This window comes from Triturus cristatus, chromosome 5_1 (genome assembly GCF_964204655.1).
Source record: "Triturus cristatus chromosome 5_1, aTriCri1.1, whole genome shotgun sequence".
Classification (NCBI taxonomy): domain Eukaryota; kingdom Metazoa; phylum Chordata; class Amphibia; order Caudata; family Salamandridae; genus Triturus; species Triturus cristatus.
In genome coordinates, this window is record NC_140587.1 from 528365841 (window position 1) to 528385179 (window position 19339).

General features: G+C 41.7%; 1 protein-coding gene across 4 annotated transcripts in view; it reads right to left on the reverse strand.

Annotated features, from left to right (window-relative positions):
- The window catches only part of LOC146831152 (uncharacterized), a 1851363-nt gene that overhangs the window by 1622050 nt on the left and 209974 nt on the right, over window positions 1-19339 (reverse strand). The window lies entirely within an intron of this gene.

Here is a 19339-nt window from a genome sequence, read left to right on the forward strand (position 1 = left end):
CCACTATACTGAAACTTCTTGTGTATCAAGCATCATAAAGTCAAGAAATTATGCACAATTAAAACGCCAATTACACTAATCTTCGTAATGCAATTAGAACTGTAACTGCTGAAGGCAGGCTGATATCAAAGGCTGAGGAGGAAAAAATAACATCTTTTTGTGCAGCAGAACGTAAAATGTACGTCAACAATGGCGGAAGATCTCACATAGTAACGGTCATTGGAAGGACTGGTATTCTTCAATTATTTGCTTTAGGAGAAGAAAAACACTTGTTGCTTTTAAGGGAAATATTGACAATAATCTGACTTTCTTAATCGTCGGCAAATAAAGTAATGCATAGTGGAATCGTTTGGTCTTGAAATTAAATAGCTTTTCAGGTAACCTTTTTTATATATTTTTTCTTTGGAACTTCACACGAAGTAGTTTATTACCTTAAGCAACATTCCTTTTCAAGCAATATGACCGCTTCTATGAAGCTGAAAAATACACGAGATAAGTCTATGAAGGGGATACATTTGAGAATACGGTCTGAAACCCACAAAGCATTCACATTCTCTTGCTGTCTGCCTTTTCTTGAAAAGGGAACTACAACTGTCATGCACCGGACGACTTCCCATATCACGTAATTTAGACAAAAAATCTGTGGAGGTAGATTAAAAATTGCAAATCTATTTATTTTCTTCAGCATTCGAAAGTTTGAAGAAAAGCACAAGTGAACATCTAATAAATGAAAAAAGCGAACGGGATGTATATCCATGCAGCTTAGACTCATCCATTCCTGAACCGGGACAATTTGACAGTGTAACCTGGAGTTTGTTTTACTTCCCAGATGTTTATGTTACAATCCCATTGGTGTCTTTTAAAAATAATCTTGTAACAACATTTCAACAACCAACTTTCTAAAGGAAACGATAGGCATGTCCTCATGTCTTGGTGCTATGTCAAATTACTGCGGTGCCGTCTCCAGTTTCCAACTGAAGGTACGTTTATTTTTAAAACTCAAATGTATATAATTAGCCAGCTGCCCAAACACAATCCCTCTGCTCCCTCCAGCACCTCCTAACTTCGCAAAACTATTACCCAAAATTCCAGAACAACAGCTTAAGGAAATAACACATTTGTTCGCGAGTAGCTAGTCTGTTCTGCAAATGCGAGAAACTTTTGTGTAGACAGCAACATTATTATTATTATTAATAATAATAATAATAATCGGTACACGTTTTAAGAAATTTTATAAATAAAAAAAACTGATCTGATTCATTAAGAACCCTCTTTTCACATTGAGCTTTAGAAAAATGAAAAAAGTAAAACAATGACAAACAGCTACTGTTCCAGCATTGCTATGTGTCACATTAATTAAAATAATCAAATATAAAATACAAAGAAGGGATTTCCATTGCTCGGAAACCTTTAGTACCTTTGACAGATCTGTGCTAAAGAGAGCAGGTTATTCCCTTGGCTAAATTCTATATATTGGTTTAGTAGTTATTTATGCAAACAAAGAAATGGATACTAATTAATGTAAGCATCTCGTAAGAAATAGTAATCAGGCAACAACAATAACCATGTCATTATTTTAAACATCCATCTTTAAAACAGATTATTTTTCTTTCCCTGCAGGTGCTGTGAAATTACGAAATACAATTTATCCTTTTTTTGCCCTTGGCAGTTGAATGAAAATTTTACGGCAATTGCAGACTTTGTCCACCTCCCGAGTATAAAAAACTAATTTATTATTCTCAGCCCTATTCCTGAGCTGTTAAGATGTGTTGGATTTGCATTTCATCGCTCGGTGACATCATCTAACTTATCGTTCAGAAGCATGATGAAAGGGCCACCACCCAAACCCAACTTCCAGAACACCTAAAGCTGTGGTCACTGGAAAAGTATGATCTCTCTAAGGTAATGTACTGACATGACTGAAGTCCTCATCTTAGGTTGTGCTATCATACTTTGTTTGGACACCTGGTGACCGATTGAGATGGGCGTCTAAGTAACCCTCTCAATTCTGCACAGAACATGGGCTTCATGCACAGCTTACCTTGAAGCCTGAGACTAACACTACCATCCATGGTGGCTTCAATCTCTCAGTTAACTAAAGCATGAAAAGAAATAACACCCTCATCAACACACTCAATGTGGTACAACATGTTACCCAATCTACACACTCTTAAGTCCACAAGCAGGACCAAGTCTTCTAGAGATTACCAACCGTTCAATGCAAGCCTCCTGCACCCCTATACTCTTGCCATGCCATCTCCATTACTGACATCAACACCCTTCTAAATAAATTCAATTAATTTTACAAAAACTATGTAAAAACACACACTCCAACTAAAAACCAAAAGTGTAAGATGTTCCCTTCAGCACCTGGATTATCCAAATACCTCACAGACAATAAACGTTCCATATGCAGACAGGAAAGAAAATGAAAGAAAAACAGAACTGCTGATGACAAAATACTGCTGAAGTCCCTCCATGCAACGGGCAGACAACTCATCACATTAGCCAAAGCCAAGTCCTAAACCAAACGGCATTAACAAAGCTGCCAATATGAGCACTCTTCAAAATGATCAAGCACTGCATCTACCCCTGCTTGACCCTCGTTTGCCACACTCTACTGCAAGTGTAAGGTCATTGACCACTTCATTGAAGACAATATGCAGAAGATATGACAGCGTATTAACATCACCAAACCTCTTTCTCCTCTAACACTAACTCCTTTGCACTTTATCCCTCAATGATCATTATTCAAACCTCGGTCTTTCAAAGACATTCATTAAATTCAGTGAATTATTGTATTTTGTTAAACCAATAGCAGCCTATTGCTCTCTATAGTCCATATCAGTCTTATTTGTGTTGCTCTCAAAAAATTGTTTTTGGATTAACAATCTCTTGTGAACAATTTAATTATTTATGGCATAATTCATATTATTTACTCTCTAATGTTTATTGGTATTGTGTTAGTTAGGAATTGGGCCTTTTTTTTGTCTTGTGTTCTGCATGTATTTAGGATTCTTTTGGGTCACCAACGTGTTAGGCTTAGCAATGTTTCTTTAATTAGTATGATTTCTCAACAATGCCTAATGCCTCATTCCTTATCGGTTGAGTTTATCCGAAGTGAACCATAGTGTTTGATTATATATTATTACCCTGGTTCTTAGGGTTACAGGGTTCACCTCGTAAATTGGTAATAATATACCCTGCTTTTACTGCACATCTGAGAGGCTTTGAACAATGTCAACTACTCCATCCTCATTCACTTCCTGAAGTATTGAAAAGGTTTTACTGGAAATGTCTTTCATTTGTTCTCGAACTGATGCAAATTCATTCCTATGCACATCCTCCAAATTGCAGAAGACCCTGATCAGCTGCAGAGCGTTCCAGGGCTCCATCTTTGACCTACACACAATTGAAGCTCTTCACCAAGAACAAGCAACAAGTAGCCCAGACCAAGGGTCTGATTTACATTTTGGCGGACGGGTTACTCTGTTACAACTGTCACGGATATCCTGTCCGCCGAAATATAAATCTCATTATATCCTATGGGACTTATATTTCGGCAGACGGGATACTCGTCACTGTTGTGATGGCGCAACCCGTCCACCAAGATCTAAATCAGGCCCTAAGACATGATCCTGAATGGATTCAAACCTCAACTTTCACTTGACGTGAAGTCACAGGAATGCAGTGACACCAATCTAACCCCCAAGAAACTATCATCAACAAAACAAAGATGACCTGTTACAAGCTCTCTCTAATTAAGAAATCAAAACCATTCCTCACAGAAAGCTACTTCAGAGCTGCTGTTCAACCCTTTAACCCTCACATCTGGTTTGTAGCAATAACCTGACTGATTTATATAACCCCAGGCTTTGCAATGGCCCTAGACATCCAACATGCTGCAGCGCATCTCATTATGGGCCTGAAGAAATATGAGCACATCAGTGCCACAATGATAGAACTCCACAAGCTACCCTTGTAGGCCTGAACCCTCTTAAATACTAGCTGCATCATCAGTCACAGTGACCAGCACCTTACTGACCTAACAGACAAGCTCATCATCTTCGGTGGCTCTAGGCACACCTGCAGCCAGGAGGCCATCACACTTGAGATGAAGAGGTGCAAAAAAGAAATAAAACAAGGAAATGGGTCTTGTTTATGTAAGCACCTAGGACATGGAGTGATATACCTCAATCCATAAGGCCTGACCCAACGCTGATGCAAATTCAGAAAAAATGAAAAACCTCTTCCAGTAACACATAGTGCAGCAACAGTCCACACTGACTGTGTCTTTGCTTTTGAGGCTGTACAGCAGTCCGCTACCTCTCAGCTAGGTTCAGACTATACAAATATCACATACATACATACAATTCTCACATGATTATGGGCTCCTTCATATTTAATATTTTAATAACGCACTTCTACCTGATCCATCTCAAAGTACATCTTCATTCTAGATTACCTGAACATTTATGCCCATGATCACTCCAACCCATATTATCAAGGTTACGTTATTAACAAGGACTGTTTCTGCTTCACATGAAAATACATCAATTCAGACATTACAAACATTTCTACCTACTCTGATCCTATTTTGTCATACCCTATGCAACTACATCATCCCTGATTTACTCAGCATTCAAATAAAGCACATACAGAAAACCAGCTGGCACATGGTCAAAATACTTTGCTATAATGGTGATGCCATATTTGAGACAGCCACTTTCATTCCCCCTCATAGTATTTTCCACCTTCAGACATCCTGAAGTCACTGGTCAGGAGAGTATTTGAGTAACTGCCCTTCATTGTATGAAATTCAACAAGCGATATTACATATCTTCATTTTGAAAGTGGGCAGCTTAACAAAACAATTCTTAATGTTCTACCATGAACTGGCAGCCACTCCACAAGTCGTATCCAACATATAGGCAAAAGCACTATTTCTTTCTAAACAAACGTAGCATTCTTGGGCAAGATCTTCACTTCTGCCAAAGATATAGGACATTAGTGACGGCACAACACTTCATACATCTGAAACGGAACAATCTCCTCCTCAATTTCAAATTGGGATTCCATTCTATCAATAACTGTGACGAGCTAAAATTAATGGTAAAGGCAGAGTTCTGTTAACTTGTCACTGGCCTCCTACCTGTCTTCCGTAATGTCAACCACAAAATACTTCTACATCATGAGAGGAGAATCCAATAGGATCACAGACAAGTGCTGAATTGCCTGAAAATATGTTCTTACAAGCCAACTTCTCAATTAGTTTTGCACATGATTCAAAACTTGGATGAAAGACCAGATGCATGTTTATTTCCTTCCTATTGAACAGTATGTCACGGTGATCTCCTTAGTCTCAGTATGAATTAAAACCACACACGGACTCCCAAATGGGTGAGTATTGACACCATCTCTTTTCAATGTCTCTTTGGTTTTCCTTACAAATATCTTTGACAGCAACCATCTGTGCTATTATGTGTATTGAGAAATACAAGTACTATGCTGTTCCTGTTAGGTTAAAAATGAGGCAGCTGAAGGGATCTAGAATTACTTGGCCATGGCTGGTTCAGAGGTGGGAATCCATTTTATTGGAATTTAGGGCCCTCACACACCCAAATGGGTGTCATGCTTCATCATCGGGCTGCTCCCAGTCGGGTTGGCGCTGCAATACCCGATGGGCTCTCAATGAGGGGCACTTTGGCAGAGATCTTTTTTCCAATAGCTGTTTGGTGCTGTGGGGGTGAAGGGCCTAGTGAGTGAAGATGTAAAAAAGTGTGTGTAAGAATGGTGAATTAAAACAGGGTTAGGAGTACCAACAACGATAATTTTAATGAGTGGGTCTCCTACCATGAGTAAAAACAAAACAAAAGGGGCATTGCTGGGATTTATGTCTCAGATGGGGCACTCTTTTGTGTGGCTGGTCAACATGTTTCTCACCTAATCCTAAATCAAGGGGTGATTTGTCAGGACCAAAAGATTATATGTAATCTATCTTCACCTAGGGTAGTGATGTGGTCACAAACTCACACTATTGTCCACCCTGACTACTAATTATGTAAAATACCTGGTAGTGCTGAATCTACCTAATAATACAGGATCTACCTGTTTGGAGAGAAATAGACACATGTGTTAATTTATACACTCTGCAGTTGATTTCCGTGGGCTCGGAGAGGAAGGGAGGGAGTCTAATCCTCTGGGTTCTGCCAGAGAGGAAGGATTGGATCCAGTCGAGGCCTGCTCCTTGTATCCCCGCGTCATGAAGTCTGGCTGGGAGAGTGTGATGTCAGACAGTGTCGAAGGCTGTGGAGAGGTCTAGAAGGATGAAGGCCACAGTGTGTCCCTGGTCTAGTAGCATGTGGATGTCGTCAGTGGGGGTGAGGAGGGTGGTCTCGGTGCTGTGGTTACTGTGGAAGCCGGATTGGGAGGCGTCTACGATGGAGTTCTCTTCGATGAAGGCGGTCAGCTGGGCATTTACGAGTCTCTCGGTGACTTTGGCCATGAAGGGGAGGAGAGAGATGGGCCGGTAGTTTTTCAGGTCCGTTGGGTCGGCCGTAGGCTTTTTGAGGAGGGGTTCACCTCCGCCCATTTCCAGTCATCTAGGCAGATGCCGGATCTGAGGGATGTGTTGATCCTCCATCCTGGTTCGGGTGCGATGATTGACGCGGCCCTGTGGAAGATGTGCGGTGGGCAGGCGGTCCTTTGGGGCTCCTGAGTGAGTTTTCTTCATGGTCACGGTGATGAGTTCTACGGTCGCGGGGTCCCAGGAAGTGATGGTTGGCTTATCCGCGGCGGTGGGGGTAGTGTCGGGTGCTAGTTCGCTGAAGTTGTCGTAGAGGGCCTCGATCTTCAGATGGAAGTAGGAGCTGAGCTTGTCGCAGAGTTCCTGGGAAGGTGTGACATCCGTGGCTTCGCAGGTGGGTTTAGCGAGCTGGTGTATGACATTGAACAGCTCCTTGACGTTGGTCGCGTTGATCTGGACTTTGTCTTTTATGCGCTGGTGGTATTCCTTCAGGGCGCCCTTGTGGCTGTTCCGTGCTTCTGTGGTTTTCTGGTCCGCCAGGTTTTCTCTAGGCGTCTGCAGGTGCGTCTGGCTTCTTGAAGTTAAGTGGTGAACCAGGCAGCCTTCAGTGGGGGCTGTTTGGCAGGGTGGCGGATGGGTGCTGGCTTGTCGGCACAGTAGGAGACACAGCGGTGAAATTCCCTTACTGCAGAGTTGGTGTCGGTCATGGCGCTGGGGGAGTTTTGACAGAGGGTGGTGTTGAGGTGTTCCTCTGTGATCTTCCTCCAGTTCCGGCATGTGATTTACTCACTCGGCGACAACACTTCAAACACAATACTCCGGATTAGGATACGTGACACACAGATTTAACACAAAGGGTCCAACTAGCCTCACGATAGTACAGAGTCCAGTCTTTCATTTTTAAATCAAGACAGAGCGCCTTTAGTTAAGTCTGACTATATTTACGACCACGTGACATAATTAGTAGTCAGGGTGGACAATAGCATGAGTTTTTTACCACATCACTACCCTAGGTGAAGATAGATTACATAAAGTCTTTTGGTCCTGATGAATCGCCCCTAGAATTAGGATTAGGCGAGACACATGTTGACCAGCCACACAAAAGAGCGCCCCATCTAAGACATAAATCCCAGCCATGCGCCTTTTGTTTCATTTCTACTCAGGGTAGGAGACCCACTCATTAAAATTATCGTTGTTGGTACTCCTAACCCTGTTTTAATTCACCATTCTTACACACACTTTTTTGACATCTTCACTCACTAGGCCCCTCACCCCCACAGCACCAAACGGCTATTGGAAAAAAGATCTCCGCCAAAGTGCCCCTCATTGGGAGCACTTTGGGTATTGCAGCGCCGATCAGACGAGGAGCAGCCCGATGATGAAGCATGACACCCAATTGGGTGTGTGAGCGCCCTAAATTCCAATAAAATGGATTCCCACATCTGAAGTATTCATGGCCAAGTAATTCTAAATCCCTTCAACTGCCTCATTTTTAACCTACCGGGAACAGCATATTACTTGTATTTCTCATGATTCTGGGCACATGTGCTGGACCTTGCATAAAGCACTTCCTCCCTCTTTTGTACATCTATTATATGTATTTACAGGGTACCCTGATCCACTAACGGAGACTTGGCTTAAGAGGGAGGTCATTAACTAATGCACATTAAAAAAATTGGACACCTCAGATGGAGTCATGCTGCAATACTTCAAAGACAGAGGCCCTTCTGTTGAGATTAGGAGATCATTGTCAATTCCATGCTCTCCATGACCCCAAAACTAATAAAAAATTATCAACCGTTAGGAGTAACACTTAATGCAAGCCAGTCACTCCTTGCTTAGATCCAATAAATCACAAAACATGTGAACGTCATGTCATTGTCACAACGCCAAATCACTCTGGTGCTCAGGGTATTATTCACTCATATTCACAATGTGGGCCTACCCAAGTTTGGGTTTCAAAGACCAGAATCATATGTGTTATCTGTGCTGACATTACACTGGCTTCTGATCAAATAGACTTAGATTGGTTCCCCCCACAGAGTCAGTCACCAACAAACACACCAGTCACCAACTAACATACCTAACTGCTGCTTCACTACTCACCACTTAGATAATTTAAGGCGATTACCTAAAAAAGTTCCTGCATTTGCTCACTGAGGTGCAAGCCTCCCCACAATGGAAACCCTTTCTGCTGCTCTGCGTTCCTGAAATCTGAGCATGTGAAATTCCATAAGGTACAGAAAATGCTTCTGTCCCATAAGGCATGTGGGCAGAGTCCCAAATAATTTATTTTATGACAGGTGGCAGAACACCATAACTAAATATGTCAGGCAGTTTTTGATTCACGGTCCTCCTGCACTGAAAACATCACTAATTACCCCTCATATGTGCCCCCATACAGCATATTGACCTTATAAATCATTGATGATGTAAAAAAAAAGGGTTGCTTGAGCTGGGGGAAATGAAGGCTAATTTAAGCCTTAACCAGACTTTCTTCAAAATATTTTTTACAACTTTTTTTTATTTTACTATCACTGCATACACACTACCACACAGTATTTTATTAAAGGTATCAGTTCAATATTACAATCATGTGGACAATAAGATGGTAAATGATCTGCTTCCTTGGGATAGAAAGCATTAGTAAAGTCTTAGTGTTCATAATAAATTACCACTTCAGTTGCATTTAGTTATGTTGCTCCCAAAATTACTTTTCAGTTGCGCATGACACCACATATTTCCCCTTTCTCAGGATGACAAATGAGTAGTTGGGCCTCTTTCAACCATTGTACCACAGCTATCAAAAATCAATCACGTTTCGATATTTTAGCCTGACAGAAGTTCTGCTTCTTTCATTTGAGAAGTAAACCTTCGGGCACTCATCACATGGAACTTCTTATTGAGAAGATCAGATCCACAATGCGTAATACGACAATGCAGCAGGATTCCCATTCTATTGAACGCCTACCAAGATATGAAATACTAAAACTAAACCTTAGCATAATAGTAAATATTGGGTGGGATGTTATTGAAAATATTCCTGACAGATTATGAAAACCTGCAGAGGTCCCAAAAAATAAATCTAGCCCAAGGTAGTTCTCCATTCAAAATGTGTTTTTATAAAAAATCGTCTTTCTGAATAAATTATCCTTTCTTCTCAAGGAAATGAAATTTAAAATTCAAATCACTAATGGACCGGTCCACACGAGCTCAAGCAGATTTGAGCAAACTCAAAGCAGGTCCATTATATTTTTTGTTTATTTAATGTTTTCAGATTTTATCATCATTTAAAGAAATTGCAACATTTTTAAATATGTGCAAGACAGAAAATGCTGGACTAAGCAATGGGAAGTAATGAGGACTAGGATAAAAGACAGACATGAGGAGAAATGCCTTAGCGCGTTTTTGCTCACATCGCCATAGGAGTACTTCTTGCAAAATAGAAAATGGATAATCATTATCTTTCATGGTCTTTAACAATAATAATCCAACACAACTTGAAAAAGGGAGTGCCCCTCCCTTGAGGGAACATACCCTCCATCAAATTGATATTACTAAAAGGCGCTCGTTACTAAAAAGACTCGGGCGAATCAACTCGGGGTCCAACATAGACTGTATGAGACTGAAGACTGAGCGGGTAAACTGTTAGCGTGGTTGGGCAGGAAGGATCAAGAGTCGAGGTGGGTCTCGTTTATCAAGGAACAAGGTAGTATTTATACTGCGCCACAGGGTATTGTGGAGGCATTTGCCCGATACTACTCAAAGCTTTATGCAGCCCAGACGCAAGCCACTGAGATACAAATAGCTCCATAACTTGAGGAGGTCAAGCTCACCTGTCTTGCCCCCGATGACAGGGATAGGCGTGACGAGGATATCACTCTAGTAGAGGTCACAGAGGCCATTGGTCGACTAAAAGCAGGGAAAACCCCGGGTCCTAATGGTCTTCTGGGGGAATTTTTTCAAGCGTATAGTGCCCTGCTGGCTCCACACTTACTTAAGATGTTTATGGCCTCTAAAGAGGAAGGGGTACTCCCAGCAGATCTCAGACTAGCAACGGTGGTGGTGATTCACAAAGAGGGGAAACCCCCACATGAGTGTGGGTCCTATCGACCATTTTGATATTAAATATAGAAACTAAGATCCTGGCCACTATCCTGGTGACGTGCCTTGAATCCATTATCGCTTCCCTGATACATGGAGACCAGACGGGCTTTATGCCGAAATGTGCCACACGCTACAACCTACGATGAGTAGCCAATTGGATGGACAAGGTCAGAGACCGAGAAGAGGCTCACCTGCTGCTCTCCCTAGACACGGAAAAAGCATTTGACACCATCCATTGGCCCTTTATGAGACACACTTTAGAGAAATTTGGCTTTGGCCCGGAATTGTGGGAATGGGTGGCCTTGTTATACAATGCGCCGGAGGCCAAGGTTAGGGTCAATGGTACTCTTTCGAAGACCTGGCCGATCCGGCGAGGGACTAGGCAGGGATGCCTGCTCTTCCCCCTACTGTTTGCCCTTATTTTGGAACTTCTGGCCTGTGTCGTCAGAGCCTTCCCGGGGCTGGGTAGATTTGTGGATGATTCCCGACAGATAGCGGAGGAACGCACATCCTTATATGCGGATGATATTTTACTATATGTGACGAATCCGACTGAGACAGAGATCCTACGAATTGTTGAAGACTATGGACGCCATGTGGGATATAGGATTAACTGGACCAAGTCTATTCTATACCCATGGGGGAATGACAGAAACTCGGAATTTACCTAGCTGCTTGCTCTGGTCCACAGAAGGATTTACCAATCTTGGTTTTTACATTACTGTGGATGTGAACACCAGCCTAGTTCGCAACATTAGGTGGGTCTTCTTAAACTTTCAGGAGGACATTAAGAGGTGGTCAAAGCTTCCCTTAACCATTATGGGGATGGCTGCCATATTTAAAATGGTAACGCTCCCGCAGTTGCTTTATGTATTGCAAAATACTTCCATTAAGATCCCGGATATGATATTTAAAGGCATTGATAGTGAACTACGCTTACTCCTTTGGGATGGGGCCCATCCACGCATTGCACTTCCAACACTGTAGCGAAATCCCTATAATGGGGGTTTGGCTCTAATAGACATTAGGTTGTATTATAGAGCGGCCCACCTAATTGCCATTAATGAATGGATCCATGCATCTGGGGATCATCCGACATATATTGGCTCGAATGGCTGCAGTTTAGAGACCATGCCCATCTTCACTATCTTTATGGAGGTAAGGGATGTAGTAGACTGCTCCAAGCAACCCCGAGGACGCTGGAGGCATGGAAGAGCGCAGAGCGACAAATGAAGTGGGACCAAAAATGCACCAGAGAAACCCCACAGTGGGAGGGGACTAGGCTAATGGAATTTGGAAAGTTAAGGGGCTTTAGGCACGGGAACCTAATAGATAGCTCTAAAATAGGTGATGTTTGGGAACATGGTGTATTGGCCTCTTTCCGCACGCTCCAAGCTAGATATTAACTACATTACACTTAGACATCTGCGTAGCTCCATTTGCAACATGCATGGGTGGCGGAGGGGTTAGATGGCGTGACACTACCGGAATACGCCCCATTAGAAGGTCGTCTTCTCCAGGAGGAAATCCCAGCTAAAGCTATTTAATTTACCTACTAAACATTACTTAATAACATGCCCGATAGACTGGGTCCACTTCAAACAAAATGGGAGAAGACAACAGGTGGGTTGGAGGATATAGATTGGGATGCCGCTCTCATGCACGAGAAGTGGCAATTAAATTAAGGTTACGTCTCATCCAGAACATAATATTGCACCGCGGGCATTTTGATAGAGCCAAATTGCATACAATAGGAAGAGCCCGGAGTATCTTCGATGCCACACTGAACGTGGGATGTTTATACATACCCTTTGGGAGTGTACTGTGATACAGGCCTATTGGGGATCGATTGTGGGGGAGCCCAATCACATATTGGAAGTCCAAATAGAACTGGAGCCACGATTTCTCCTTTGGGGAATTCTGACAGAGGTAGACATCCCAAGGCGCAAACTTTTTCTAGCTAACCTGGGGTTGGTAGTAGACAAATGGGATATAGCTAAATACTAGGCGGCTCCGCAAATACCTACCATTAACAAATGGAGGGCAAGTCTTGACTTGTACATGGTTGCGGAACGGGTGACATACAAGGCCCGGGGCTGTCCCAATAAGTCCCGGAGAATAAGGGCCCCATGGATAAAATATTACGGTCTGGGGGTGGAGGGAGATGAAGAGGGTGGGAGTCTGTCGTTCGAAGGACCCAGGGAAGAGCCTTGACCGATGTACTGTTTGTTCAGAGTATGTGTAACCATGAGAACTGTACAAATGCTTCTGATTTCTTTTTGTGCCTAGTCCGCTCAAATCTATGTGTAGATTCAACCGCGATAGACACTTTGTTATATAACTACCCTACATGGCCAATGTGGAATGCTATGCAATGTGCATTGTGTATTTATGCTTTGTTTCATGTTTTCTTTTATTTGGAAAATGCAATAAAAATAAATTTAAAAAAAAACAATAATCCAACACAAATCACATGCTATGGTCACTAATAGGAGAAAAATAATAAGAAATTACCTTTAAGACCTTGTTGGGAAGATTCCATTGTTTAGCAATAGACAATCAACTAAGCACTATTCCTGGAAGCAACTATAGAGGAAGTGTTGAACAGGTTCAAAAGCAGTTTGCCAGTCATTTAATTATTTTTTCTCACAGGGAACTGTCACTCATGTAAACTCATGCAATAATCTCCAGGAAAGAAGGGGCAGCTCTGCAGAAGGGCAGTTTCAGGAGCAAAGCAATGTGTACAGAGTCATATCCCACTGTATACAGCTCATATAGGAACTATCTCATGAAAAATTAGTGTACTGCTCTATCCATATGCAATATGATTTTCCGTGCTATTACTCCTCGGAGCCTCGGGTGGGCGTGTTCCCTGAGTGAGGGAGCAGCCTTGACGGGAGTGCGACTACAGTCGACCCTTTCCCCCGGTTTTGGACTCATGATGCATTATTAAGGTTTGCAACGTTTTTTCAGAAATCACACCAATTAGGTGCTGTATAGTTTGATATTTACTTTAAATGTATTTTGATCAGCATGCAGTGAACTTCAAGATTACAGGTGTGGTATCAGGCAGTAGACATCCTGGGTCCTGAAGAAAAGCCTCGGTGTAGGACTTGAAACTTGTGACCGGTGAAATCCAGGGACATTATCCCATTAAGTCTCCTTTTTACCCACTTTCTAACCATATCAGATAGAGGTGCGAATAAAAAGCATTTTTACCTACTAGCAAGGTATTTTTAATTCCTGCCAGAAAGAATAGCCTCACTCTTATTTTTTCATCTGGATTAGTCTAAACTCTTTCTGTGCTCCCACGTACTCGTAGGTCACAGCACGCCCCGTTCTGTAGCGGAATGGGAATAACACAATGATGAAGCATGTCACCAAGGGGAAACCCTGGTGGGTGAGGGTTATTTAAAGAAGTCTTTCTACCTCCCAGAACATCTGTAGGGTAAGAAAGATGTTTCTAAGGACGGAGTGACTCTCTTTGGTTTTTAGTACGACGATTTGGAGGACGAGACCCTTTCTCCTCTACCTCCCATTTATTGTTTCGCTCACCTCCCATAACCATAGTGATTGCCAGTGGTTTAGGCTATTTACAAACATTTCTCTCTACACATTTTGTGTGTTTAATTTAACACCCTAAGTGGCTAATGTTATGACCAGACTTTGGTCTCCTGCAGTCTGTGGTTGCTTCTGTTCCCTTCTGGAGGTGGCCTCACCTGGTAGTTTGGGATTGAGTGCTCCCATGTCGAGTAGGGTTAGTACTGATTTGAGCCATGCCTCTGTCTAGAGTGGCACATTTGATGAAAAAAACAGATGGATTGGAATTCCACCTAGAGTAATTCCTAGTGTTTTAAATTATTTGCAAGCATTTCTTCTATTATCTTTTGTGTTTCTGATGTAATATCCAAAGTGGCCAAAAGTATCATAAGAGGTGGGTCCCTTCCTCATTGTGACACGGGATCCAAGCTATACCTTAGTTACGAGGCCTAAAAGGGCAGAACCAGTCTGGAGTTCCTTGGTTTTTCTTCTGGAGATGTTCTTATCAGACTGTTTGGGATGGGCGAGGGTCAGTACTGATTTGCATGAGAAAAGCCTCCATCTATATTGTCAAATTCATCCAAAAAAGATGTGTTGGAATGCTAATTTGAGTGATTGCCTGTGGTTCAGAGTATTTGGCAGCATTCCTTCTATCGCCGTCTGTGTCTTTGAGAAGTTTATCTCTTTATACATCTTTCAACATATCTGAAACCGACACAACAAGTCTGCTCTTGCTTTTGATAGGCCTGGCAGCCATATGCAAACACATCAAGAAACCTATTTCTTGTGAAATATACATGTACTCTCTGAACTAAGCATTCTCCCTGACACCACCCTCCAAGAGTGAACGTTGACTATACAACAGCTGAAGTTCCTGAAATTATAGGCTAAAGATGCAATGAGTGGTAATTCAATTAGCCTCCAGTAGTGTATGACTTATTTGTTTCAAAGGAAAACATAAACACTTATCACAGCTATCTCTTAACTGCCCAGGCATCACGAAAGACATGGGGGGGACCTGGCCTGACAACCTCGTAGTGAAATACAATTCCAAACCATCAAGCTGTCCTCTAGAATATATTAAACTTCTTCCAGAACACAACTTGAGAGCTAAGTATTATTTTATCAATCCATCGTAATTATTTTTTTTTATTTTATGTTGTTGTTGAGGTTGAAATTTAACTGTTACATTTGGTGTTTGTGCTATTACTATTCTAATTGCAACTGCTTTTTCGCTGTATTTAATACTGCTGGGGAAAAGCATGATTTGATTTAACTGAGATTAGAATTTACGCATATTTGGAAGGCATTTAAACTAAGATAAAGCCAACATAATATTATGATAATATATGGTCTAGGGAATAAAGATGAAGGAGAAGAATCAGGTACAAAATGAACCTGGGGAGGGTATACTATGATCATATGCACTACTGTCTGTACCACTAAAGTGAAGTAAGCCTTTTGATTCATCTTGAGCATTTGCTTTTACTTCAGAATTATTTTAACCATTCTTGGTTTATGTCTCTTTGGAGGATGTGTATCATGTTTTGCTGAATAGGGTGTCCTAGATAGATTCTTAGGGCCAAATTAGGAGTCTGTTGGTCTAAGGCAGTCCTGCCACCGCCCCACCAGTGGTCTGATGGCCCATTTACAACTTGGGTGGTCGGACCGTAATTGGACCGCCGGCTCTGTCAGGGAACTGGCGTTCCATCGTGCTGGAGAGGCGGTAAGGGTCAATGTAATATGCAGATGGTGAAGCTGCCGCCCCACAATGCAAATTACAAGTTTTAGGACTGCAGCAATTACATGGAGGTCTTTCCTCCAGGAAAAGGCTGGCAGTGCTGAAGAAAAGGGGGCCCTTCAGCCTGAGGATGCATTTGAGGGGCACAACATGTGCCCCCTTGTGTGCAGGCACCCAGGTTCCTGCACGCCATGGATTATCGAGTCTATGCCGGGCAGGAACCCCAGGTGGAATTCCCATTGTGGTGCCTCTTTCAGAGGCACCGCTGCCTTGGAAAGACACACTGCAGCAGGACTGCCACACTGCCTGCCCAACAAACCACAAAAGTGGTCAAAATCTGGCGGGAGTCAGTGACTTTCGGAAGAGCTGTGGTACCGCTGCACCACCACTCCACCAAAAGTCGTAATTTGGGCGTTAGTAACTAATATAGTAACAATCAGGTGAAATAAGCAAAATGCTATGAAATTACTTTCTTAATGATGAGTGCAAGCTGATAAAATGCTGTGGAGGCTACAGGAAAATGATAAAAGATCTGGTTCCATTCAACATTCAAAAGCACTTGTCCCTTTGAGTTTTAAGAAATGAGGACTTTACAGAGCACAGTTAGCCAGCCTGTTAACTTGATTGATTCTATTACAATTTTATGCTAATTCAGTGATCAAGAAAAGTTCTGATTGGAGAGGTAACAATTTATTCAGTCTTATGGCCTACATAAGCAAAGAAACACATCTCTTTCTACTTGCATGACATTTTCACTCAGGGTAGTTTAACGATAAGCTGATGTGTGCATTGTTTTGAAGATATAGGAAGTGCTCCACCAATCAAAAATGTATACACCGCTTTGAAGAAGGATACCACCTCCAGGGGTAGAGTAAACTCAGGGACCCATGATGTATCCTTTAGTTCCCCAAAAATATTATCAAAAACTTGTTTACAAATCTTTTCTCTCATAATAAGCCCCACTTGTGCTCCCATGTGGAGTAGTCCTGGTTGGTGCTGTACTGGAGAACTGGATAGGTCTCTAAATTAAAGTTTTAGATCCTGTAAGAGGGCCAGGTCATCGTTTCAAAATAAACATATTTTGTGTTCTTGCTTATATTCTTTTATAACCTTAGGATTGCTAACTGGTAGTCCGTTGCCACACAATTTTCTCTTCAATCTCAACACTGGGAAACATCTGGACCACAATGCTGCTTCTCACTGCATATTTTGTAGCTATTGCACAGAAGCATCCAAATCCCCCAGAAGACACTCATATTAAATATATATTCAATGGGTCTATATTTTTATGACAATTCCCTTGAAAATGTAGCCTATCCATTTATATTCCTAAAAATGATTTTTTTAAAATAATTTAGCAAATCATTTTGGGAAAGCCTATCCGATCATCAAGTACTGCTCTTTTCAGTTAAGTGGCAAGCGGCACAAGGATGGTCAGCGCATGATGGCATGAGAAAGCTGAAGCAGCTTCAAAGCCTGATGTGGGAACCTCGATGTAAGAACAGGTTTTTGTCAGGTTTTTAGTCCAATAACACATTTGATATTTAGATATTGGAGAAACAGCAGTCATGCCAAATAATAATAACAGTGATACTCGAGAACATTTGAATACACACAACTTCTTTCACCCTCCCAGTGCTTGCCAAGACATGATTTATTTGCTTTTTCTCCCTTGAATCGGTCAGCCCATTGACAGTTCAGCTTTGTAAACGTGTACAGTTGAAGACTCACAATTTCTGCTGCAAAATCTATTATTTCCTATTCGGACATGATATTTAGCGGAAGAGTAGCTCGATGAATCAGCTTGTGAGATGAGTGAATGAAAGTACAGGTATGTCAGCCTGTGGTTGCAACAAAATATGTAAGTGAGCCCAACCTGTGCCAAAAAGGACAAGGCTGAGAAGAGTCCAAGTGAATGCAAGACGTGCATCGACGAACCATTACCTTGCGTTGGTAACCCAACATTTTGTAACCTTAACATTTCAAAGCCAAAGTTGTTTTGTAAATGTTATAAGTGTGTTTTTGTTGCAAGTCGGATAATCTTTCTTTGAGTATGACTGAATACGCTTAAATTTAATTTCTCTATAGTATTTTGTGGAAAATCGATGCAGCTAACATAAAACATACATAATAATATTTCTAAGGCATGTAATGAGGATCACATGTGACCCTTGAAGTATTATTTATTTCACTCAGGCCAGCCAACTCAGACGGTGCCAGCATGCATCACAGCGGCAGGCGATGAAGAGACTTTCTTCACCGGGGAACGTTTGTACATAGTGTGTTTCACATTTTACACCAAAGCATTCCACTGCAAAGATGATGCATGGACAATGCACATTCCTCGGCACTACCATATCTTTCCACAGCTGACTATATCTCCCCTGTCCCTTAGAACTGAGAGCAGCACCAATGTCCCACCCATCCCTCATTAACCTGCCCCGCTTAAAGCCGCCCCTTTAGCCACTCCAGACTCCTCCCCGGGGTGGAAGCTGCCTATGTAGGCAGTCAATCAATCAATCAAGAAAAGCTTTATTCGACTGTATAAGTCATAAAACCATTGCAGATAAAAGATTAAAACAGTCCAAATCTGAGTTAAAACATTTGTGCAAATAAGCAAACAGGGCCGTCGTGGTGTTACACATAGAATGATAAAACAGAATTAAAAAAACAGTATTACAACAACACATGTAAAACAATCTCTAGCGCCTACGATCGCTTCAATCGGCATTGGTTAGGACTAAACGTATTTATAAAGTTAGAACAGGTGGCCGCTCCTTTTCTTACTTGGCAGCAAAGAGGTGGAATGAACTTCCTATCGACTTAAGACATACCACAAATTATTATCCTGTTCCGAAAAAAGCTGAACACCCACCTCTTCCCCAATTTCTAAACTTTTCAGTATTAGTCATCAGTAGTTTCTGCTTGGTATAAGCGCCGTGATATCCCCTGGGATGAGTGTTGCGCTCTACAAAAACCGCAAATAAATAAAAATAAATAAATAAAAGACCCCGCAGTCAGTTTTATGCTATGCTTTATGTTTATTGTCAAACATATATAATGAATTGAAAGAGAGAAGGTTATTGTTTATGCACAATTTTCATATAAAACAATTTAAAGCAACATATTTATCTTACGATAACCTGCCATTTTGAGCTTTGGTTGGCAGACATACACCAAGCGTAACCTGTGTAAAGAAGACCTTATGCTGTAATCCCTGGCTCTGTAACCGTGTTTTTCTATGAGCGCCTTCATTATAGCAGCCACTTTACAACAACAGACTCATTGATTGGCTGTCAAGACCCATTTAATCAATGTACTTAGGTTTAAAAAAAAACTGGTTTAACATGTTTATTAAACAGTGATTAAAAATCTATATCTTTCACACCCGATGCTGGAACATTCAGCCTGGATCCCGCAGATGA